Source organism: Sminthopsis crassicaudata, chromosome 1 (genome assembly GCF_048593235.1).
Source record: "Sminthopsis crassicaudata isolate SCR6 chromosome 1, ASM4859323v1, whole genome shotgun sequence".
Classification (NCBI taxonomy): Eukaryota; Metazoa; Chordata; class Mammalia; order Dasyuromorphia; family Dasyuridae; genus Sminthopsis; species Sminthopsis crassicaudata.
The window spans coordinates 6559686-6584106 of record NC_133617.1 but is presented as its reverse complement, the minus strand read 5'-3'; the positions used below and the strand labels follow the sequence as shown (position 1 = coordinate 6584106).

The 24421-nt window shown below is 43.8% G+C and overlaps 1 protein-coding gene across 2 annotated transcripts in view; it reads right to left on the bottom strand.

Annotated features, from left to right (window-relative positions):
• The window catches only part of LOC141550916 (uncharacterized), a 27577-nt gene extending 27433 nt beyond the window's left edge, over positions 1-144 (bottom strand). For both annotated transcript variants that reach the window (XM_074282066.1, XM_074282134.1), the window contains exon 1: positions 24-144. The gene's annotated coding sequence lies outside the window, so the exon portion shown is untranslated. The remainder of the gene's footprint in view (positions 1-23) is intronic.
• Between the last annotated feature and the right edge of the window lie 24277 nt (positions 145-24421).

The following is a 24421-nucleotide window of genomic DNA, read 5'->3' as shown; positions in this document are numbered from 1 at the left end:
GCCGGAGTCAGTCTCTCACTCACCCCGGCCCAGGACGCGGGGCTTGGGCACTGGCAGCGGCCGAGTACGCGGCGGAGCCGAACGGCCCGCGGACATCCGAAGTCGGCGGGGGTCCGGACCGGTCTGATGGCGGAGCCGCGAGGAGCAAAGAAGGAAGCGGAAGTCGCTGGGGTGTCGCCAGCCTCCCTTATGGCCCCGCCCCTCGTCGCTTCTTGGCCAATCCCATGAAGCATCTTCTCCCCAGCCTTCTCTTGGGTCCCGCCTGCCACTGTTGCCATGGCAAAAGCCATCCTGGATTGGCAAAGCATTCTGGGAAATGTAGTGCGGTGACGCTGTCCGAAGGCTGCGCATCCCCCCGCCCCATACCCAGACTCACCGCTCCTCAGTTCCAACCATCTGTGCCTCCCGGTGGTCCCACCTCAGACTTCTGCTTCCGCGATCCCCAGAGCGGCTTGAGGAGAGGGGGGAGTGCACGCCCGGGCCTCCCTGCAGCCCACCTTTCCCCTAGGCTCACCCAGTGGCGGGGGCACTTCCTCCAGGAAGCCCTCCGGAGTCGCAAGCTCACGGATGAATAGCGGGCGAGCATTAGCCGGGCTCTGGGTCGGGGGTCTCCTGTGGGCTTCACCTCTGTCCTGCCCCATTTTCGGCTCGAGTGGCGGAATGACTCTCCCAGAGGACTCCGAGGCCGTCCAGCCCTGGGCAGTGTGTAGCCTTGGACAGTGAGCAGCGCTGGTTGGGCCCCTCCGGGGAGGGAGTCTGCCCCTGACTCAGTTGGGGCCCTCCATGCAGCCCCCACGCATGGCGTCTTAGGCCAGAGTTCGGGGAGCTCTCCGTGGTGCTGAACGCCTGCCCTTCTAGGGCGCCTGGGGCTCCGTGCTCAGTGGCAGTTCCCGAGCCCTGGCCCTGCCCCTCTCCCCCGGGGAACCCCCTTGTTGCCAGCCATTCACGCGCCCTTCCTGCCACCCCATGAGTCTGTGTTTGGAACTGCAGAGGGATAGAGGTACATAGATGTACAGGGTGAGGTGGGAGTCCAACAAGTCAGCCTCGGAGGATCTAGAGGGAAGAGGCAGGGCTAGTTCAGCTTCATCTAGAGCCGAGCCGGGGATTCCAGTGCACCGCAGTGTGATGTGGCAGCCCCAAAAGCTGTTATATTGTATACTGTAGAAAGGACAGTCTTGCCCAGATCTGGTTTGGAACTCTGATCAAAATCCCTTTTCTAAAAAAAAAAAAAAAAAAATTCCTTTGTATCCCACTGCACTTCTTAACTGGATTGATGATTGACTCGAGATTTGCCTTCCTTGAGAGTAGCATCTTTCTCTTCATTTCCCTTCTCTCTCTCCATTTCATCTTCTTCCTTCTCTTTGTCTTCTTTACTGGATTAATGATGTATCATTTGCCCGTCTGGATGTTGCAGAGCAACTTATCTCTGTGGGACGGCTCCTTAGGGAAAGTGCAAGAAAAGTTAACTCTAAGAATACTTCCATTTATAAGACCCTCGTTTAGGCTCATTGTTAAGCCTTATTGTATTTAATTCAATGTTGTACAATTACAATATGTCTACTAAATTAAAACTTTATTTAAAAAAAAAAAACAACCCTTTTTCTAATACGGAGAGCTACCATACAATGTGAGAAGCTCTGGAAGCTTTCCTGATGAAATAAGGGTGAATGGAGGAGAAAGTCCCTCTTTCCACTGTTATTTGACATGGTTCTAGAAAAGCTCTCTAAGGCACCAGGACAAGGGAAAAAATAAGAGGAAAAGATTGAAGAGAGGGCAACTCCCTTTTTAAAAATGACATCGTGGTTTACTTAAGTGATATTTAATAAACGTTTATTGCTGTTACAGTATATCTTGCCTGGAAGGCCCTGGTTTTGCCCCTGGTTTGTTTTATGGACTGCTGGGCTAGGCAGGCAGTCCTTTGGTTTGTGGGAGGTTAAGGGGTGACTTCCCATCAATGCATGGTATGTTTTCCCACACGCTGTGATTTCATAATAAGACCTTATTCCCAGCTCGTGTTCTTGACCACAAATGAGCCTCATTCTGCCGCTGCTTCTCCTCTGATCTCTTCTGAGCCAAAACCAGAGTCTTGCAAGAGAGATTCTCCTCCAGATGCTGTATCTCCCTATGATAAGGATCCACATTTTCTGAATCTGTGCAGGTGGCCCTAACTCTCACACTACTGCAGTGCACAGAATCTAGCCCTAACCCTTTCACCTTCTGCTAGAGGTCTCAGGGTTCCCAGCAGGGGTAAAGCTGAAGCCTTGATGACTCTTGCCAAGTCAAACACCAGCTTGAGTAGTTGACTCTCCAAAGGATGGCCCAGATAAGAATAATCCAAGTAGGGACAGGTCACCAAGAAGTGTCCCTGCTGAAACACTGGATGAGTTGTAGGAGAGAGAGCCTGGGTGCTGGGAGCTGGAGGCTGTCCAGCCCAGGACTGTTGGCATAACCCCACTTTCTGCAGCTGCTCCTGCAGCTGGGGCCCCCTGAGAACAGAGAGCTAGCCTCAGAGTTAGGAATGGCTGCATTTGAGTCTTAACTGACACATATTAGCTGTGTTCCCCTGAGCAAGACACTCAGCCCTCCAATACTATGGGCACCTTTTTTTTAATTAAAACTTTTTATTTACAAAACATATTCATGGGTAATTTTTCAACACTGATCCTTGCAAAACCTTCTGTTCCAATTTTTCCCTTGCTTCCCCCGACTCTGTCCCCTAGATGACATATAGTCCAATATATGTTAAATATATTAAAATATATCTTAAATTATGGGCAACTCTTGAGTAAGAACAGCTCCATAGCCCTTATAAGGCTTTCCAAAACACTTTGCAGACATCTCGTTCGATCCTTATAACTCTGAAAGGTATGTATTATGGTTATCCCCACTTTAAAGATGAGAACTCCAAAGCTGAATGAGATTAGGAGACGGCTCAATGTCCAGCACGAAGTGGGCACTTTATGAATGTTTATGGTTGATTGTCCAAGGGAGGTGGGTTCCCACTGTAACTTCACTGTGCCACACAACTGCCTCCTCACCAATCTCCTAGGGGTTCCCTGTGGCAGTGATATCCCAAGTCCTGTCTCCATCCCAAACTTGTCTAACAGTCTTCCCTGTCCATCATCTGGCACCAGCTGAGGAGCTCTTGGTCTAATGTGGAGACAAGGAAATAAGCTCATTTAAATGAGCTAACTGGGTGAATGGGAAATGATTAAGAGGGCTAAGAAAAGGTCTCTTGTGGAAGATGAGGCTTTAGTTGGGACTTAAAGGAAGCCAGGAATCAGAACAGAGGAAGGAATGCTTTCCACATTTGGGCTCAGCCAGAGAATGTTCTGAATTAAGTGCCTGTGTAACACTTGAGCAGTGTGTGTGACCCCGGGCAGGTCATTTGATCCTATTCCCTCTTTAAAAATTATTTGGGTGGCAAAATGGACCAGAGGTCAAGACAGGACTTGGGAAAGACACCAGCCCTGCCCAGTCCATTCAAAGCAAAGCAAAGCTCACAGACTCACGCCACCTTCAGTAGAGGAGAATAATATTAAGAGATAGCATTTACAGAGTGCATTAAGTTTCACAAAGCACTTGTGATTTCATTGGATCCGCCAAACAGCTGAGGGAGGTGGGTGCTATTGCTATCCTAGATGAGGAAATAAAGATTGATTGACTTTCCCAGGGTCATCCAGCTAATAAGCATCTTGGTCTGAATTTAACTCAGGTCTTACTGATTCCGAGTCCAACTCTTTTGCCCACTGTAGCCCTACCTGCCTCTATGTGAAAAAAAAAGATAATGGCGGATGGAAGGCATCCTTGCTTGCTGCTTGTGGTCAATAAGGAGCCTGTTTCACTATCTTAAAGCCAAAAGCCCTTCAGTCTTCCATCATGCGTGTGCCTGGAAACCTTGGAAGTTTCTGGAGGAGCTCGGGCACTCGCTCATTGGTGTGACTGGCATGTGCCCATCTCCATGTATACGCCAGCTCCTGCCATGTAAATATAACAGGGTAGAGGGATTTGCTCCCATCCTCACAAGTACTTAGTGAGAAATGCAGATGATGTGGGAGACATGATGCCGGATCCTGAGGTGGGAAATGGGAGAATGAAATCCAAGCACCCTAACTAAGCCAGGAGGGAGGGTTAGGCAAGTCTGGAAGTCTCAGAGAGCTCAGTCTCCCTTTCTATATTGAATCCAACTCTTCAGAAACTGAATATCTAGGGTAACAATGTTAGAGAACTGGCACCTGACCTTCATTAAGGATGATGGGATTGGAGGACTAATCACTATTAACAGTGATGATGTAGTTCCGCTCAGATGCTAGATCCTCCCCCTCCTCCCCAAGGTTAAATTTCATCTAATCTGCATAAATCTTGAATGTACTTAATTACTTACAAGTCATTTTCTCCACTGGAATATAAACCCTTGAAGAAAATAATGGCTTTTGCCTCTTTTTGTATACCCAGTTCAGCACTGGGCCTGGCAGTTATTAAGTGTTTCACGAATGCTTGTTGACTGAATGATAATGAAGAAATAGGGAGATAAAAGCCTGAATTCTCTCTTTTTTTAGCATCAGGCTTCTGTTGGGCCCCAGAACCCAGAGTCCCTTGGAGGAGGAAGCATCTCAAAGTGTTGCCCATGGTCTAGCAGAGAAAAACAAAAAGAGGGAGTGAGGAACTTGAAGTTTCATATCAGATTCACCTAGCTGCCATGTGTAAATAGTCACCTTACTGACTACTGCTGTGCTGGGGTTAGTGGCTGAGGGCAAGGTGGGAGAGAAATCCCCTTTCCTTCTTTCTAAAAGTTCCAAAAGAGCGTTTCTAAGTCACATGGTAGAAAACAGGGAGAAGAAAAGAGAAGGGGGTGGATGAGTGAAGAATAAGAGAGAGATACAGAGAGACCCAGAGAGAAACAAAGAAGGTGTTTTTCCTTTTAAACCTTTGTGAGTAGGTAACCTTTCCTGATTAGACAGGTTCAGTTCATGGTCCCTACTATAGTTGAACTGTATTTTCCTACCTCTGGCCATAAGAAAAAAGCAAGAAAAGAGAGAGACTATCTCAAACTGGCCAATTTTAAAGACCAAGTCTGCTCTGTCTATGCAGCCAATCAAAGGAGGCCATCCCTCCCATTTCGTAGGAAAAGGCAAGGGTGCCTCCAAGTTAGGAGATTTGCCTAAGGCAATCCTCTAATACATAAATTCCCTAAAGGCATGAAAGGTGTGCCCACTCTTGGGCTGACTAAGGCTGGGTGCAGCTGTGGAAGAAGTCTGGGAACCCTAATCCTAACCCTAGGGTGAAAATGTTTTATAGCTACTCTGCTTCTAGAACCACACTAGCAAATATACTATGCTGGGAGCTTCTTGGGTACTCTGGCTGACTTATAAAAGGTGAATGTGCTAGAGAGGAATGGTTTTAAAAGTGTGGACCCATGGAGATACACTCAAACTGGGGCTAAAGATGCTTAGGGCAAGTAATAGACACAGTCATGGAAGGAACAATGAGCAACTATGAGGAATAGCAAAAAGCTACTGGGGACTAGAAAAAGCCTTGTGACAAGAAATGATTGGCAACTCATTCTGGGAATGTCCAGTTTCATTCATTCCTATTGTGTTGGGTTGTTGGTGGGGTGTACCAGCCATGCCAGTGCCATAACAATATCGACACAACTGACCCAGAATCCTGTGACAAGGGGACTGGAAGGTGCCTCAAGTGTCTATATCACACTGAGGGTGAAAACTGCCAGCTTTGAAAATTTGGGTATTATGGAGACACGCTTTGGCAGGATTGTAGAAAATGTGTTTGTAATTACCTGGGTATGGTCCAGGAGTACTGTAATGGCTCTGACTGTCAATGTGACATTGGGTGATATTGAAAAATATGATACAATAAAACACTTATCCAGCTTTATTCATTTATTCATGAAGGGCATTGGCCCATGGATCAATCTCTGCCTTTGGTGACAGTCTCCAGAAAAAAGGAAAATCCTAGAAGACTAGAAAAACTATATTGGAGTATAAAGCATAAACATTTCTCCAGCTGGGGTTTAGTAGGAGTTCAACTATTCTTCCTCACCACTATGGTTCTGATCTTAAAAAAACTTGTTTTGCTAAGAGTTGGTTTTATGAGATAAAACCAGCAAAAGAGATAAACCTTTAGTTAATTTGACTAGAAAAAAGAAAGCAGAAAATCAAATTGTTAATTTCAAAAATGAAAATGAAGATCTTTCTGCCAATGAAGAGGAAATTAGAGCAATGAGTTATTTTACCCAATTATATGCCTTTAAATTTGATAATCTAAGTGAAATGGAGGAATACCTACAAAATATAGATTGTTCAGGTTAACAAAAGAGGAAATAAAATATTTAAATAGTTTCATTTTAGAAAAGAAATAGAACAAACTATTAATCAACCCCCTAAGAAAAAAATCTCCAGGGCTAGATGGATTTACATGTGAATTCTACCAAATATTTAAAAAACAATTAATTTCAATACTAGGCAAACTATTTGAAAAAATAGGAAAAGAAGGAGTTCTACCAAATTCCTTTTATGACACAGTGCTGATACCTAAACCAGGTAGGGTGAAAACAGAGAAAGAAAATTATAGACCAATTTTCCTAATGAATATTGATGCAAAAAATCTTAAATAAAATATTAGCAATGAAATTACAAAAAGTCAACCCCAGAATAATACACCATGACCAAATAGGACTTATACTAGGAATGAATGACTGGTTCAATATTAGGAAAATTATTAGCATAATCAACTATACCAATAACCAAACTAACAAAAATCATATGATTATCTCAATAGATGCCCCAAAAAAGCATTTGATAAAATTCAACACCCATTCCTATTAAAAAAAAAACAACATTAGAGAGTATAGGAATAAATAGACTTTTCCTTAAAATGATCAGTAGCATCTATTAAAAACCATCAGCATGCATATATGTAATAGGGAAAAAATAGAACCATTCCCAATAAGATCAGGGGTGAAACAAGGTTGTCCACTATCACCATTACTATTCAACATTGTATTAGAGATGTTAGTTTTGGCAATAAGAGAAGAAAAAGAGATAAAAGGAATTAGAGTAAGTAATGAGGAAACCAAATTATCACTCTTTGCAGATGATATGATGGTATTCTTAGAGAACCCTAGGGAATCAACTAAAAAACTACTAGAAACAATTCACAACTTTAGCAAAGTTGCAGGATACAAAATAAATCCACAGAAATCATCCGCATTTTTATATATCACCAACAAAGTCCTGCAGCAAGAGCTACAAAGAGAAATTCCATTCAAAATAACTGTACATGGTATAAAATATTTGGGAATCTATCTGCCAAGGGAACCATGCAAATAAAGTCAGATCTAATCGGTTGAAAAAATATCAAATGCTCACAGGTAAGTCGAGCAAATATAATAAAAATATTACCTAAATTAATCTACTTATTTAGTGCCATACCAATCAAACTCCTAAGAAATTAATTTACAGATTTAGAAAAAATAAAAACAAAGTTCATCTGGAAGAACAAAAGATCAAGAATTTCAAGGGAATTGCTGAAAAAAAAATGCCAATGAAGGTGGCCTAGCTGTGCCAGACCTAAAACTATATTATAAAGCAATGGTCATCAAACTATTTGGTACTGGCTAAGAAATAAAAGTAGTCAACCAGTGGAATAGGTTAGGTTCAGAGAACAAAATAGTCAATAACTATAGCAATCCAGTGTTTGACAAAAGCCCCAACTTTTTGTCGTTATTCGACAAAAACTGCTGGGAAATTAGAAACTAGTACGGAAGAAACTAGGCATTAACCCACACCTAATACCACATACCCAGATAAGATCGAAATGGGTTCATGATTCATTCATAAAGAGTTATAAGCAAATTAGAAGAACAAAGGATAGTTTGCCTCTCAGATCTATGGAGAAGGAAGAGATTTGTGTCCAAAGAAGAACTGGAACTCATAATTGAACACCAAATAGATAATTTTGATTATATTCAGTTAAGAAGTTTTTGTACAAATAAAACTAATGTAGACAAGAAGGGAAGCAATAAATTGGGAAACCATCTTTACATTTAAAGGTTCTGATAAAGGCCTCATTTCTAAAATATGTAGAGAATTGATTCAAATTTATAAGAATTCAGGCCATTCTCTAATTGATAAAGGGTCAAAGGATATGAACAGACAATTTTCAGATGATGAAATTAAAACCATGTCTAATCATATGAAAAGGTACTCTAAATCACTATTGATCAGAGAAATGCAAATTAAGACAACTCTGAGATACCACTACACACCTCTGAGATTGGCTAAAATGACTGAAAAAGACAAGGACGAATGTTGGAGGGGATGTGGGAAAACTGGAACACTGATACTTTGTTGGTGGAATTGTGAATGGATCCAACCATTCTGGAGAGCAAAAAATTATCTGTGCATACTGTGCATACTCTTTGATCCAGCAGTGCTACTACTGGGCTTATATCCCATAGAGATTTTAAAGGAGGGAAAAGGACCCACATGTACAAAAATGTTTGTGGCAGGCCTTGTTGTAGTGGCCAAAACTGGAAACTGAGTGAATGAATGTCCATCAATTGGAGAATAGCTGAATAAGATATGGTATGTGAATGTTATGGAATATTATTGTTCTGTAACAAATGATCAATAGGATGAATACAGAGAGGTTTGGAGAGACTTACGTGAACTGATGCTGAGTGAAATGAGCAGAACCAGGAGATCATTGTACATGGCAACAGCAAGATTATACGACAATCAATTGTGATGAATGTGACTCTTTCCAACAATGAGATGATTGAGACTAGTTCCAATAAACTTATGATGAAGAAAGTCATCTACACCCAGAGGGAGGACTGTGGATCACAGCATAACCTTCTCACTCTTTTTGATGTTGTTCCCTTGCAGTTTGTTTTCTTTCTTTTTTGATCTGACTTTTTTCTTGTGCAACAAGAGAATGGTATAAATATGTTTATATATACATATATATATATATATATATATATATATATATATATAGGCATATATATATATAGGGTTTAACTTATATTTTAACATGTATAACATATATTGGGCTGCTTGCCATCTAGGGGAGAGGGTGGAGGGAAGGAGGGGAGATATGAAACACAAAGCTATGCAAAGGTCAATGTTGAAAATTTTTCTGTGTATATATTTTAAAATATTTAAAAATATTTAAAAGAATGAAAGAAATTCCTTAAGTTTCAGAGTTAAGATAAGACCCTGGATTGCAAAAGGACAGGACTAACCTTTCAACTGGGGTTCTCAAAATCCATTACAGTTAATGGATTGTCATTCTATTGCCAAAAACAAAATAATGTTAAACTGAAAAAAAAAAGTTTTGCAACTAAGCAATAGTGCAATCAGTCATGGCTACCAAGCAGAATTGATTCACAGCAGTCAATATCAATAGGCAATAACACTGACAGAAATAAGGAAAAATGCATTTGGGATACATTTGGAACACATTGGGAGAGTGAGAAGAGGTAATCCCAAAGGAAAAAACAAACAGCAAATCCTAAACTCAGAAGAAAATATTTCCAGAAAAGAAAAAAAAAACATTAAAAGGTTTTTGGGGAAAAAAAGTGAAATAAAAAAATCAGGTGAATGGAAATAACCTTAAATTCTAAACTTGTAATACTGCAAACATCAAGTTTCAATTAAAAGTCTTCCTTCTATAATAAGTACTGTCATCCACAGGGTCATTTGTTTGACATTTGATGATAATAGCTGCTTTAGGGGGCAAGTTTGATGCTGAGCCACAAGCTGGGCATTTTTTATTTTTTGCCTGTTGTAGATAACTGAAAATGGTTCCTGAGATCAAGCTTTAGGGGGATCTACAGTTTTGGGATTTGGGGTCGAGTCTCAGGAGATACCTTTTCTAGTCATCTACAAAGCTTCCTAGAGGAGATCATCAATGTTGGGAGGAGGCTTCTAAGTCATGATCCAGCCAGAAGACAATGGATGTGGATAGAATGTATTATTTGGGCAAAGCTCAAACAAGATGAAATGTAAAACAACTATTCCGTAGTCTTATAAACTGCTTCATGTTCACCTGTCAGAGTCTCAATCTCCAGAGGAAGTATAATAGTAGTAGGTAGTATTTAATGGGCAGCTGGATGTACAAGTGGATGGAGGGCTGGCCCAACAATCAGGAAGACTCCCTGAGTTCAAATCTTGCCTTTTAATAGCTTATAAGAGCCTGGGCATGTCACTTCACCAACTGAAATGACAACAATATATGTAATAAAGTTGCTATTGTTCAGTCATTTCAGATGAACATTTCAGACTCTTCATGATCTTATTTGGGGTTTTATCAGCAAAAATCCTGGAGAGGTTTGCCATTTTGAGGCAAAAATTGTGAAGTGGCCAGCAAATATCTGAGACTGGATTTGAACTGGGGAAGATGAGTTTTCTGGATTCCCAGCCTGATGCTCTACACAACATGGAACCATCAAGCTACTCTAAGTAATAGAGTAGTTCCTGTTACAGCCGTTTATTTTAAGTCTTTGTCAATGTGTATTTGTCAGCACCTCCTCTGTTCAGCATTTCTTTCTTGTGGAGGGAATACATAGTTTTACATTGTACATTTAATACTTTCTGGCTCTGTTTGGGGGAGACCCTAGACAGGAACCAGAATTGAGTTTTATAATAAATTTCCTCCGGGGTTCTTAGGTAGGGGATTAAAGAGCTAAAGAGTATAAGAAAAAGAATAGAAATCTCTTTAAGAGATCTAATTTCTTTAGAGGCCAGGCTTCCCCAGAAAAACCCAATTCATGGCAGAACAGCCATAAGTGGAGCTTTGTAATATATCTTTATTACTATTTTTAATTACACACTTTTTTTATTTTTTATAATAACCTTTTTATTTTCAAAATACATGCAAAGATAATTTTCAGCATTTACCCTTGCAAAACCTTGTGTTCCAAATTCTTCTCCTTCCCCACTTCCGCCTTCCCTTAGACAGCAAGTAATCCAATCTAGGTTAAACACGTGCAATTCTTCTATAATATTTCCACAATTATTATGCCCCACAAGAAAAATTAAATCAAAATGGGAAAAATGAGAAAGAAAATAAAAAGTAAGCAAACAACAAAAAAGGTGAAAATACTCTGGGTGCTTCACACTCAGTGCCCACAGTCCTCTCTTTGGATGCAGATGGCTCTCTCCATCACAAGACCATTGGAACTGGCCTGAATCACTTCATGCAATATGTGTTGACATCTAGAAAAGCACATTCCCCTGTGTCAGTCTCCTACTTCCTCAGCACCCTTTCAGAAGTCCTCTCCAGTTTGTTTATCTATATCAATGTCTCTTAGATTCCATCTGAAAGAACTTAAGAGGGAGGGTCTCCCTTCAAACCCCATCCTCTTCTCACTGGAGGAAGGTAGGTCAAGGACTGGAGGGAGGGAGAGGAATCTGAGACTTTGTAGAGAAGAAACAAATTTACCCTCCATCCTTTCCCTACTGACTGACTCAAAGACCTTGGACCTGGCACTAGGGAAGCAAGAGTAATTGTGTTTGTCTGCTTTGGCCTAAAATGCTGTCTTTGAGATCAGATCTAGATGAACTCAGGGATGTGTACACAGCTTTTTCAAGAAGTCTCGTTGTGAAATAGATGCACTTTAAAAAAAAATTTTATTGATGCCTTTAATTTTATTGCTCTATGTCCCTGAGCAAGCCACTGAACCTCTTTCAGCCTCAGTTTCCTCATCCGTAAATCGGGGATAATAGTGCCTGTCCCCCAGGGTTGTTGTGAGAATCAAGTGAGAAAATATTTGAGAAGGGCTTTGCAAACCCTGAAGCACAACAGAGAGGCTAGTTACTACAGCTAGCAGGAATCCCTTTTAGAACATGTTCTAGAATTTTTCCAGAAAAAAATTCAAGCTCAAAGATTCTTCATTTATAGACCATTAAAAAAACAAAACAAAACAAACAAACAAAACAAACAAAAAACAAAACTTCCTTGCTATTCTTTTTCAAGGCTGTCATGTCCCAGACTCTCCTCCCTAAAACCTTCCTTTGGAACAAAGAATCACAGTGAATAAGCTGCCTATTTCTCTCATGAAAAGCCTCTCTCTGGCTAGGTGGTCTCCCCACTCCTGGGCTTCCTAGGGGGCAGCCTGCTTTTCAGTCAGTCCCCCAAGGTTCAGCTCGGTCACTGCAATGATCATAGTGATCGTTGAATGACTTCCAGGGTAGTTTTCCTTTACCCTATTATTGTCATTATGTAGGTGGTTCGGCTGGCCCTTTGCCTACTTCTGTCTGGATCCATTTGCCCAGGTCCTTCTAGGGTTCTGTGGGGTTGCAGAAAAGGTCCCAGCTCCGGAGCGGAAAGACCTAGTTCCAATCCTGCCTCTTAGCAAGTAACTTAATCTGCGGGCCTCAGCTTCCTCATCTGTAAAATGGGACTGAGGTCCTTTTGTTTGAAAGTTTTAATGCTGCCCAGCACATCCATTTCATTCCTAGATATTCCTCATCCCCAATCAATCCGCCTTTCCTTGGAACAAAGATTTAATATTTCAGAACAAAACAGGAAGCTCACTAAACAGCTCATCAAGACCAACCCCCACACTGACCTTGGCCGGCAGCACTCTGGGCCCCTGCGTGAGCACCCATGCATCTGTGACTCCCACAGCTGCAACCTTGGCCTTGAGGATGACTTGGGGGAAAAAGTATCCGGGAGAGCGGCCCACTGTCCAGGGGAGGAGGGTTTTGTTGTCCTGACTCAAGGCTGTCCCTGCTATCAGCAACGGCCAACATTGAAACAGCAGCTCCTCTGGATACTTTGTTTTCCCTCCCTAGGCAGGTTTTTACAATGTCACTCTTGTTTTACACTCCTCCGTCTTCAAAGTTGTGACAATGCCGGCTTCCCTAGCTCCTAGCAATATGCTCAGCATAGAGCCTTCCCGTCCCACGGCAGGCCGTTCCCCGGATGGCCAGAGTGTTCTAGAGCCAGCTGGTCCCACTCCTGACAGTGGGACCATTGCTACATCTGGAGCATTTCCACCTGGGAAACTGGCAAACTATAAATTAGGACTTGATATTTTCAGGGATAGTCTTCACTTAAGAAATCGATAAAATGTCCCACGTACACTCTGTTTTGTTGAGCTGTTTGTTAAACAATTTTTGCAGTACATCTCTGAGCTCCTGTCACCATTCTCCCGAGCTGAGGCAGCAGGCTTCAGCACCGTTCTGCTGGCGGATGGACACCTAACTTGGGACAGAAGGCTGAGGAGTGCCCCCAGCTCATTCTCAGCTTCCTCAGACCTTTATTAAGTCTTGTGCATGTTCATCATTTTTCTTTTCCCTATGTGCAGGGATTAGGACACCACAAGATCACTCATTCAGAAACCTCTTACAGTTAAATGTAAATGTAGAGAATAAAATGAATAGGCAAATCACTTGACCTCCTGGGACCTCAGTTTCTTCATCTGTAAAAATAAGGGGGTTGGATTACATAGTTCCCAAAGCTATGATGCCTAAGAAAGTTCCCGAAGGAGAATCTGATCACTTCTCCTCAATTATTTTCTACAGATCCCCAAATAACCATTGAGGTTGGGAAAAGGAATATCACCATCGGCAATTTCTCCCAAAGATCCAATCCCCAAAACAGACTCCACCTCCCCAAAGGGAGAGGGAGTTTTTCTTTTGATGATTAAAGTCTCTGGGAAGCCTATCTACAATCAGTTCCTCTACTTTCCCTTTTCTCACTCTGTTCTTACCTCTCTCTAGTCTGGCTTCTGATCTCATCCTGCAACTGTCAAACATGACCTTTTCTCCATACCCTTCTCATCTCTCTTTTCCTGACTCCTTGCCCAGGTCATGCTCACTAATGGTGGATATCCCACAGGGCTCTTTCTCAGGCCAACTCTCATGGACTCCCTCTTCATCTCTATGTTGAGGAGCCTTAAATTTATTTCTCTAATGCCCAAGCTCTCTGCTGACCTCCAACATCACATCTCCCATTTCCTAATAGACACCGGAATTGGATGTACCATACACATCTTAAACTCAACAACTCTCGATCTTTCCCCCACAATTCTTCCCGCTTCCATGTTTTCCTATTATCTCCCAAGGTATTGCCATCTTGCCAGTGACTCTCAACTCCTTCTCAACTTCCCTCCCCTCCAATATCCAAAATGTTGATAAGGATCGTCAGTCTTACTATGGAACTTCTCTCCTTCTCTGTTCTGATAAGTCCTTTGTTGCCTCATGCTTGGACTATCGTAATAATAGCTCCCATTTAAACAGCATCTTGCTTTGTGACAGGCACTGTGCTAAGTATTTTATAAATATTATCGCACTTAAAATTCACAACAATCCTGGGAGGCAGACACTGTTATTAACCCATTTTACAGATAGAAGGCAGACGCTGTTATTAACCCATTTTACAGATAGAAGGCAGACGCTGTTATTAACCCATTTTACAGATAGAAGGCAGACGCTGTTATTAACCCATTTTACAGATAGAAGGCAGACGCTGTTATTAATCCATTTTACAGATAGAAGGTAGACGCTGTTATTAACCCATTTTACAGATAGAAGGCAGACGCTGTTATTAATCCATTTTACAGATAGAAGGCAGACGCTGTTATTAACCCATTTTACAGATAGAAGGCAGACGCTGTTATTAACCCATTTTACAGATAGAAGGCAGACATTGTTATTAACCCATTTTACAGATAGAAGGCAGACAATGTTATTAACCCATTTTACAGATAGAAGGCAGACGCTGTTATTAACCCATTTTACAGATAGAAGGCAGACTCTGTTATTAACCCATTTTACAGATAGAAGGCAGACACTGTTATTAACCCATTTTACAGATAGAAGGCAGACGCTGTTATTAACCCATTTTACAGATAGAAGGCAGACAATGTTATTAATCCATTTTACAGATAGAAGGCAGACGCTGTTTTATTAACCCATTTTACAGATAGAAGGCAGACGCTGTTATTAACCCATTTTACAGATAGAAGGCAGACGCTGTTATTAACCCATTTTACAGATAGAAGGCAGACGCTGTTATTAACCCATTTTACAGATAGAAGGCAGACGCTGTTATTAACCCATTTTACAGATGAAGCAAGCAGAAGTTGTGGCTTGCCTAGCATTACACAGCTACTAAGGGTTCAAAGAATGCTTATTGACCAAACTTGAGTTACAGCTGAATGGACAACCTGGAGAGAATCTGTCTGCTTATTCATGACAGACTAGACAGACAGACAATGTGTCTGGTCCACTCTTGGAAAGGAAGAGAACATACTTGACTGATTTTGAGAAACTGCAAGTCACTTTTACTGACAAAAGAACAAGAGTTAAAGAGAAGAAATTAAAAGGCTCCTGGTAGGAAGGAGCAGAATGTAGCATATACCCATTGTGGAAGTACAGAACAGGAACAAAGATGTCAATGTGGACTTATTAAACAGAAAGAGAAGATGGCTGGTCACTACTCAGTGAAAATGAAGGACAATAGGAGGCTGGGTGGTTTGAGCGCTCCACTGGTTAGGCCCTGGTGATGTTGGGAGAAAGCAAGAAGCCTCTGGCACCGTGGGTGAAATGTCTGTGCTGAACTGTGGAGAGATATAGATGAGAGCCCCACACACTGGGCAGCCAGGGAAGGACTGGATCTTTGGGGGAAATTGCCGATGATGAGATCACAGTGCATTGGCATATGCATTTATAATTTTAAAAATAACTTATGTAACAAAACATACTAAACAGGATTTTTAAAAGATAAGAGCAAGATAAAATAATAGTTGATCATAAGGGAGCCATTGGAGTTTACTGAAAAAGGGATAACATGGTCAGACATGCAGCTTAGAAATTTTGGCAGCTTTATGCAAGAAAGATTGGAATGGGGAGAGACCCAAAGCAGGAGAATCATTTAAATGGTCTGGTCAAGAAGTGTGGAAGACCAGGTCTAGGGTGGTGGCTCTTCAAGCAAAGAAAAGGGGACATCTGGGACAGGAAGCAGATCACACCCCTCTTTGAGTCAGTCGATGGTCTGTCTCCCTGGCTCCATGGCTTCCCCGGGGGCAACATCACAGACTCAGGGAGCTCCTGCTTGGAGACCAGCTCTGTCAGCAGTTAAAGACCATCTCTTTAACCAACTAAGTAGAAAAACCAGTTTCCTTGCATTTTTAGGGAGAACTCTGCAGATAATTCTTCTATCAGACTGGATGACTCCATTCTGATTCATTTCAGGGGCTTGTCCATTCCTCAGAAAGGGGTCACTGGAGCTCTTTCCTGCATTTTTCAGGAAGCTCCACACCTTCCTGGTGGCCCCTTCTCTTCGACTAAGGTGCTTGGCTCTAAAGTCCCAGCTTCCTTCCACTCATAGCCACCAGGAGAAGAGGTAAGACTGTCTTATTTCCATTCTAGAGATGAGGACATGAAGTGACTTTTCCATAGTCAGACACAGCTGGTGAGGGCCAGAGGCAGCTCTGGGCCTTGCCTGTTCTGAGGAGAAAGCTTGCTTCCAGAAGTTCTCAGCACATCCTGCACCAGAGAAAGCCAGGATTCTCCCTTTCTCTTCTCTGAGAGGTAGGGACACTCATGTCTGCTGGTGGAAGGCATCCTCCCACCTTCACTATATTTGATCTTCGGAAGGCTCTGAATTCTCCTGGAAGGATTTCTCACCCGTCCAACACTTTCAAAGTATCTTTTCAGCAGATTTAGCTGTGATTGCCTGGGTTTGTATACAGTGTTGAGCTCCTATGAAGAGGGGAGGTTGAGAAACTGGATCCAATTCAAGAAGCATTTATTAAGTGCCAAAAGCCCTGTGCTAAACCCTGGGGAACAAAAAAGAGGCAAAAGACAGTTCCTGCCCTCGAGGAAATTACAGTCTTCCTGCGGTAAGCAAACACACAGGGCTGCATGCAAGATAAATAGGAAATAATCAAGAGTGGGGAGGGAGTACAGTTAAGAGGGGAGACTTCCGGTAAAGGCAGGGATTTTAGTTGGAACTAGAAACAAGCTAGAGAGGGCAATATTTGGGGTCCGGGAGGGAGACAATTCCAGGCCCGGAGGATAGTCAGAGAAATGCGGGATGGAGCGTCTTGTTGGCAGGACAGCCAGGAGGCCAGTAGATGATGGGGTTAGGGTTGGGGGGATTAGATTATGAAGGGTTTTAAACACCAAACAGCATTTTGAAAGTGTTCTTGGAGGCAAGAGGGAGCACTGTTTTTTGGGTTTTTTTTTAATGACATGATCCAACCTGTGCCTTCAGTATTAATGCTGTGCCAGTTTATTTTGAGAACAGAACTATGTAGAAACAGACAAAACAATAGCAAGATTATGGTTATAATCTTTATATGGATGGAAATATGTTTAGAAGAATTTAGAAGATTTTTTTTTCCTGAGGCTGGGGTTAAGTGACTAGTCCAGGGTCACACAGCCAGGAAGTGTTAAGTGTCTGAGACCAGTTTTGAACTCTGGTCCTCCTGACTTCAGGGCTGGAGCTCTATCCATTGCACCACCTTGCTGCCCCAAAATCTACTTTTCTTGAAAATTAATTTTCAAGAGCGCCACCTTTCTTCTGTCTGCTGAGTTTCACAGCTTCAGCACCAGCCTGTTTTCCACACTCACCCTTCCTCTAATCAATGGTCCTCACGCTCTCACCAGCCCCTCCTCTCTACGGCCATGGCCACCTGCTCCCCGGTTAATTGCCATGGACGCTTGTCTGGTCTTCTCTTGGGGCCCAGAGGCCTGGGCCTCCGTCCTGAAGTTTGTGCTGATTTGAGAACAGGGACGTATTATGTGCAGCTCCCCTGACAAACATGAGACCCAGAGCATGCTGAGGTTGCTGACCGGAGTTCAGGTCAAAGAACAAGTCACAGCGACCCAAAATATGAATGCTCCGAGACTTGACTCTGTCTTGGGGAAGTGAGCTCTGGGACTTTCTGGCCTTTCGTCAGCGTAAAGGACTTCCTCAGGTTTGGTGTGCAGGGCTAGGGGATCAATAGAACGATCTGGGCTCTGTCAGAACCCACCGCAATAAAGAACAAAACTTTGGGGAATCCCGGGGCCCGTGTCCAGATGCGCAGCGAAGCTCGAGAGGAGCTAAGATTGGACTGCGCCTAGGTGCAGCACCTGGCAGTCTTCCTACCTCAGATGGTACCCACGGGGACCTGGCCCCTACTTACTGATTTTCCCACAGCTCTAATGGTGAGTTCCTCTATCTACTACTGTATCTCTATAATTAAGCATAATCTCATCTGGCATTTAAGACTTATCCACGCGGCCCCTTCTTGCCTTTCCTTGCTACTCTTTAAGCCGGTTGTGGTCTGTATGTAAAGAAACTGTATTTCCTGAGTGTAAACATTAAGCACCTGCTCTGTTCTGGTCACTCTTAAGCCCTGGGGATATTAAAAAAAAAAAAAAAAAAGCCAATTATGGTCCCTGCAACCTCACCTAGGGTACTTTATACTAGATTATATCTGGTGGGGGGGCAGCCAGATGGAGCAGCGGATAGATCACTGCTTCTGAAGTCAGGAGGACTGCACCCTCAGGCAACACTAGCTGTGTGACCCTGGGCAAGTCATCTCCCCCCTCTTCCCCCCAGATAAATAATGTCCAATGAGATGCTTGTAAAAACAAAACATTTAGCCTAGTACGGGGTCGTGGGAGATGCTTTGTGATTCTCCCCTCACCTCAGATAAATAGGAAATAAGAAAAGAATGCAGAGTTGGAAAAGGCTTTCCTTACGAGAGGAGACTTTAGGTGGGACTCCGAAACAGTGAGCGGAGGCCAGAAGGGAGGACATCGTAGGAGGGGCAACCCGAGACCCGGAGCCGGAGACGGAACATTGTTCGGGGAACAGTGGGAGGCCGGAGTCCCGGACTGCAGAGAACGGCTCGGGGAGTGAGCCGTGAGAAGCCTAAGGGGGCTTTGAACTTCTAGCAGCGTTCTTGGTTTTGCTCCTGGGGACAAGAGGGAGCCAGCGCAGTGTGTTGAGTTGGGGAGGGGACGTAGTTGTGGTTTTGAGTGGCGGAATGGACGGTGGGCTGGGGCGGGAGGGACTGACCCCTCCCTTACAGGAGGGGGAAAGTTTAAGAAGCAGTGAAAGGGAAACCTCCTTAGGAAGCCCCTCTCTCCACCCCATTCAAATGCAAATCACTGGAGGCGAAGAAGCGATTTTCTTTTGTCCGGCTCTTCCTGGGGCTTTAACTCAGTGCCCCAAACACTGGAAGCACTCCTTAGAAACTTACGGATCCCTGGGATTGTGAAGCCTTTCTGCCGCGACCTAGGCTGCTAAAAAAGAGAGTTTCTGCCTCTAAGCAGTCATGGGGAAAGAACCCGAGGCCGCAATGGACTGAAAGAAATGCTCCCGAGCCAAAGCTTCCCTCCCTGCTCCCAGATCGCCCGGATGGCCACGAGTCGCAAAGGTGGCGAGTGGTCCAGAATGGATTCACAGGCCAGAACCAGCTCCCGCTGACGGGCAAAGCCAGTGGGCCAGGTTCCTCATAAGGGGGGAGGGGGGCTCTGATGGGGAAAGCCAGTGGGCCAGGTTCCCCATAACGGGGGGAGAGGGGGAGAGGGAGAGGAGCTCTATTGGGAAAGATGTGCTAACTATTCTACTTTACGCATCAGGAGCATCAGGGTCACCAGGGTCATCCCCTTTATACAGGATGGCCTCCGGAGCTGGCATCTATGGCTCAACCTCCAGATCATCTACAGCAACTGGGGCCATATCAGGTAACTCCCCAGGTCCTCCTTGCTCCTCACAGGGGCCCCTTGCATCCTAGGTTGCTCAATACAACCAGAGACTTCCAGGCAGAACAAAATGCTTATCCAGGTAGCTATCAGGACCCTTCTGCCCACTGAGAACTGCATTCTCAGTGCAAAACTCCATTTTCCATAGATCTGCCACTGGTGAAGTCAGTCTCCTGGTAAACTGATATCTATCCGACAATAAGCTTTCATTTGGCAACTAATATTCGGGAATAGTGAATTCTTTCACTCCTAGAACTTGCGGCCGATTTAAAGGGGATTCTTAGCAACTCTCTTATTGCCACTAACCGCTAAACCACTAGGAATCTAGAGCACCAGACAAACTGGATCATATTCATTATAAAAACTATCTAGAATGATTTTTAAGATGGCAAAGTAATTTAATAGGTTGCACTAGAAAAGACATAGAAGTAACTACATATGGTACATACTTAGGAACAGAGTACGAGAGCGAGGGATTCGTTATTTGATGGGAACACCTGATAAAACTTCTGTTTTGTTGGAAAAAAAGGGTTCAAAGATTTTTTTTTCCAGTGATTCAGAGGGAAGATTGTATCCTCATGTATATAGCAGCAGCAGAAGCTTTCTTTCAGATTTGGAAATTCAACGTGAATCCAAGGAACTCTTACAAAGCTGAAATTTTATTGAAGGAAATTTTTTAATTCATTTTTCCAAATTATCCCCTCCCTCCCCCCGATGGCAGGTAATCCCATACATTTTACATATGTTACAATATAACCTAGATACAATATATGTGTGTAAATACGATTTTCTTGTTGCACATTAATTATTAGCTTCTGAAGGTATAAGTAACCCGGTTAGATAGACAGTAGAGCTAACAATTTACATTCACTTCCCAGTGTTCCTTCTCTGGGTGTAGTTATTTCTGTCCATCATTGATCAACTGGAAGTGAGTTGGATCTTCTTTATGTTGAAGATATCCAGTTCCATTAGAATACATCCTCATACAGTATTGAAGTGTACAGCGATCTTCTGGTTCTATTCATTTCACTCAGCATCAGTTGATGTAAGTCTCTCCAGGCCTCTCTGTATTCCTCCTGCTGGTCATTTCTTACAGAGCAATAATATTCCATACCTTCATATACCACAATTTACCCAACCATTCTCCAATTGATAGACATCCATTCAATGAAGGAAATATTTAACAATATCTAACTATATCTAAATAATATCTAACTATAGTGCATGTAGAAAGAAATTTGAGCTGCAAAGGAAAGTTTAAGGAATATGTGAAAACTCATATTGCTGAGAAACATTATATTAACCAGAGTAGCCTGGTGTTTATAATGAAAGTGGAAAGCTCTTAAATCAGAACTCTAAATAGATTCGATATTTAAAAATTCATGTGGAGAAAACCCTCATGAATGAATATAATCAATCCATTAATATACATTTGCTAACTGCCTACTATGTGCCAGGGATTGTGCTAAGTACTAGTGACGAGAGGCAAAAGATTGAGACTATTTGTGAGATCTTAAGGAGGTAACAAGCTAGTGGGGGAGACAAATAAAAATAAACAGACAAAATGCAGACATTTAAAGAACAAAAAGGAAATAAGAAAGGGAAGAAGGATTAGGGATTAGGAATTAAGAGGGATTAGGAAAGTTTTCCAGGAGAATGAGATTTATAAAATTTGTACTTAACAGAAGCCGCCAAGCTAATAATCAAAAATGAAAAGCTAAGAGAGAGTATCTTGTTTATGAAACAGCAAAGAAGCTATGACTGTGGATCACAGAATATATGTGGGGGAGTCTGATGTAAGGAGATTGGAAAGGTTGGCTTTGAATAGAGCGGCAGGGATGACTGAATCAGACCTGTACTTTTGTCCTTTAATGGAAGATGACCTGGAATGGAGAGAGCCTTGAGGAGCAAGCCGTCTCCCTAAGTGGCACCATGAAGTGATGCGGGTTTTGCACAAGGGGGAGGGCACTGTCAGGAGAGAAAGAAGCGCATTTCAAAGATGCTTCGAAGATTCACTGGACTGGGCTTCAGCAACAGTTTGGATATGGAAGATAAGACATAGTGAGGACACAAGAATAATGATTTAAGCTAGAATTAACATCCTTTACTGAAAATTGAAACTTAGAAGATCCCACAGTTACTATTCAGATCTTTTTATTCCTCTAAGATCCACAATGCCAATTTATTTCACTTTGATGAGGAGAAATTGAGGCTCTAACCCGAGATGGATCAGCTCTTTTTCTGGTGGTCTGATTATCTCTTTCTCCTTCCCCAAAGTAACCAAGGGCAGGTCTGGGTTAGGAACTGAATTCGCTATCAATGCTGTATTAAAACAAAGTCTTTATTGATAGTAAAGGGATAGACGGGCATTTGGCCTCCAGAGAGGCCACACTGCCTAGCAAGGGGATGCCAGTTGGTGGGCACAAGGCAAGGATAAACCGAGTGCTTTTTTTTAGAAGTTCATTTTATACATAACCAGGGCCAGAAAACAAAGTTCGCACAGAGATGTTATCCAAGAGGTTCCGGAGATATTTGTAAATAAGACAGGGATTTCTCTTAATCATTTGTCTCCTTTAACCTCTCTTCAGACAAGAATTTCCTCTTAATTATTTTTATCTTGGGCTCTTTTTGACCTTATCAACATGACTTGGACTCTTCATTTACTAAGAAAAATAGGGATAGTCTTGCTCCCTGAACTTGCCTACTCAAAAGTGTGAGGAACTGTCTTCCACAAACACTTCTATCTTTCATCTTTAAAACAAAAACATTTCTTCTATTAATTCCATCCTCTAAAGATGGCTCCAGGATAACACTACCCAAAATAATACATTTTTATTCTTTTCCTCTCAAACTGAACCATTCCCAGTGCTCTACGGTTAAATTGTCAAATTCGAATGGTTGATTTTTAAGTTAAACATGTCCCCATAGGAGATCATGTTAGAGCCAACAAGTACAGAGGTGGGAAATGTAACTGCTTGTTTTCTAAGAGCTCTTTAAAGGAGAGGGCACTTCTTTAAGGAAGCCGGTAATGTGCCGTTGGGGAGGTTAGATTCAGATGGGGAGATTTCAGAGAGATTTCGTTGGCAGGAACGGGGGGGGGGGGGGGGAGCACTGAATGAAGCGAACAGAATCTGAGAGGTGAAGGGAAGGTGCATTTCAAAATACTTTCGTTTGTTTCGCTCAAATAGATCTGATGCAAAAGGAAGCGCTACGATGGGGCAGGTTAGGTGGTTATGCTGGTTCAACATTTTAAATCTTTGTATTGTTCACTTGACTAACATAAAAAATATGAACGTTTCTTCTTGTCGTGTCCTTGCAGGGTCTAGTGACGTCCGAATCTCTTCCTGGAGATGCTTTTTTCAATTCATAATTAAAGGACATTCTGACTTTAGTTGGAGGTTAAATGAAACTGAGGATGTTAAAAACAATTTCCCTTCCAGACTTCTGGAGGCCCTGAAATCTGTCTTTAGCTTAAAATGCTAGTTTTAGGGAGAAAAAACTATTAGCTTGAGGGAGAAGAAGAGGCCCGAGTAGCACAGTCTCACTAGCGCTGGTGACGTGGCCGCCCCTGCACCGGGTAACCGGGAGGTTGGGAAGTGGGATCGGCGAGCTTGGAGGCCGTGGCTTCGGGCGGGAGACTAGCGGACTCGGTGCTTGAGGCGCCACACATCCAGCCCGAAATGTCCAGTGGCGATTGGCGATGTGGAGGCTGGAAGAGAGGCTGGAAGCCGTGGCTGCAGAGACGCTAACTCGGACGGGGGTCCCCAGGAGGACTCCGAGAAGCAGCCCCGCGGGGGCTGGGGGAACGGCCGGGGCCAGCCGCGGGCCGAGAGAAAGCCGCCGCGCTCCTCCCCTCGGCACCTGAACTCCTGCGGGCTGCTCCAAAGCTTCGGCACCACGCGAGGAGAGGGAGGACCGCGGGCGCCGGGCCGGGCCGCGACGGCCTCCGGGCTTGGGAGAAGTCTTCGGAACCTCCGGAGCGAGACCTCGGGGAGGCTGCGCCCGAGACCAGATTATGAAGGCGCGTGAAGTGAGGGGGACAAAGAACAGCGGGTTCAAGAGTAACGGGAAGTGGGGGTGGCTGGGGGAGGGGAGCCACGCGCTGGCCGGGCCTGGAGGGGCGCGGGATCGGGAAGGTTCCTCTGAGAGAAATGCCGCCGCCTCGATGTGGAGGAGGGGAGCCGGCGGCTTCTATCAGGGGGGTGTGAGGGGAGGTCGCTAAAAACGACCCTTCGCTAACTTGTGCGTGGGACACGGAAGGGGAGGGGGCTTGGTGGATTTGGAGAGGGGAGAGTCCTGAGTGGGATAACCAGGAAGTATCACCTCCAGCCGACGGGCCCGACCTCTATCTAGCCGGGAATCAAATGGCTTCCGACAGTTAAGTACGTTCTGACCACGAGGCCACTCGGGAAACCCCCGACTAAAAGGGGAAGGGCGCCCCCTCCCCGCCCGGGGGACTCTCGCGCTGGGGCAGATTCCCAGGAGCAGATCCTGAGAGCGGCCGGGTCAGAGAGAAAGGGGAGGTGGCCAGGGGCTCTACGCCGGGCCTTGCGGAGCACACTCAGCCCTTCTCCGTTAGAGCGCGCCGGTGCTCGGCCGTTCTCCCAGAGAGCGAACCCGCGATCTTTCTTCTCCTCTTGTCCCGAGGCTCTGGAATCCCAGGCCAGGGTCCCCGCGTCATC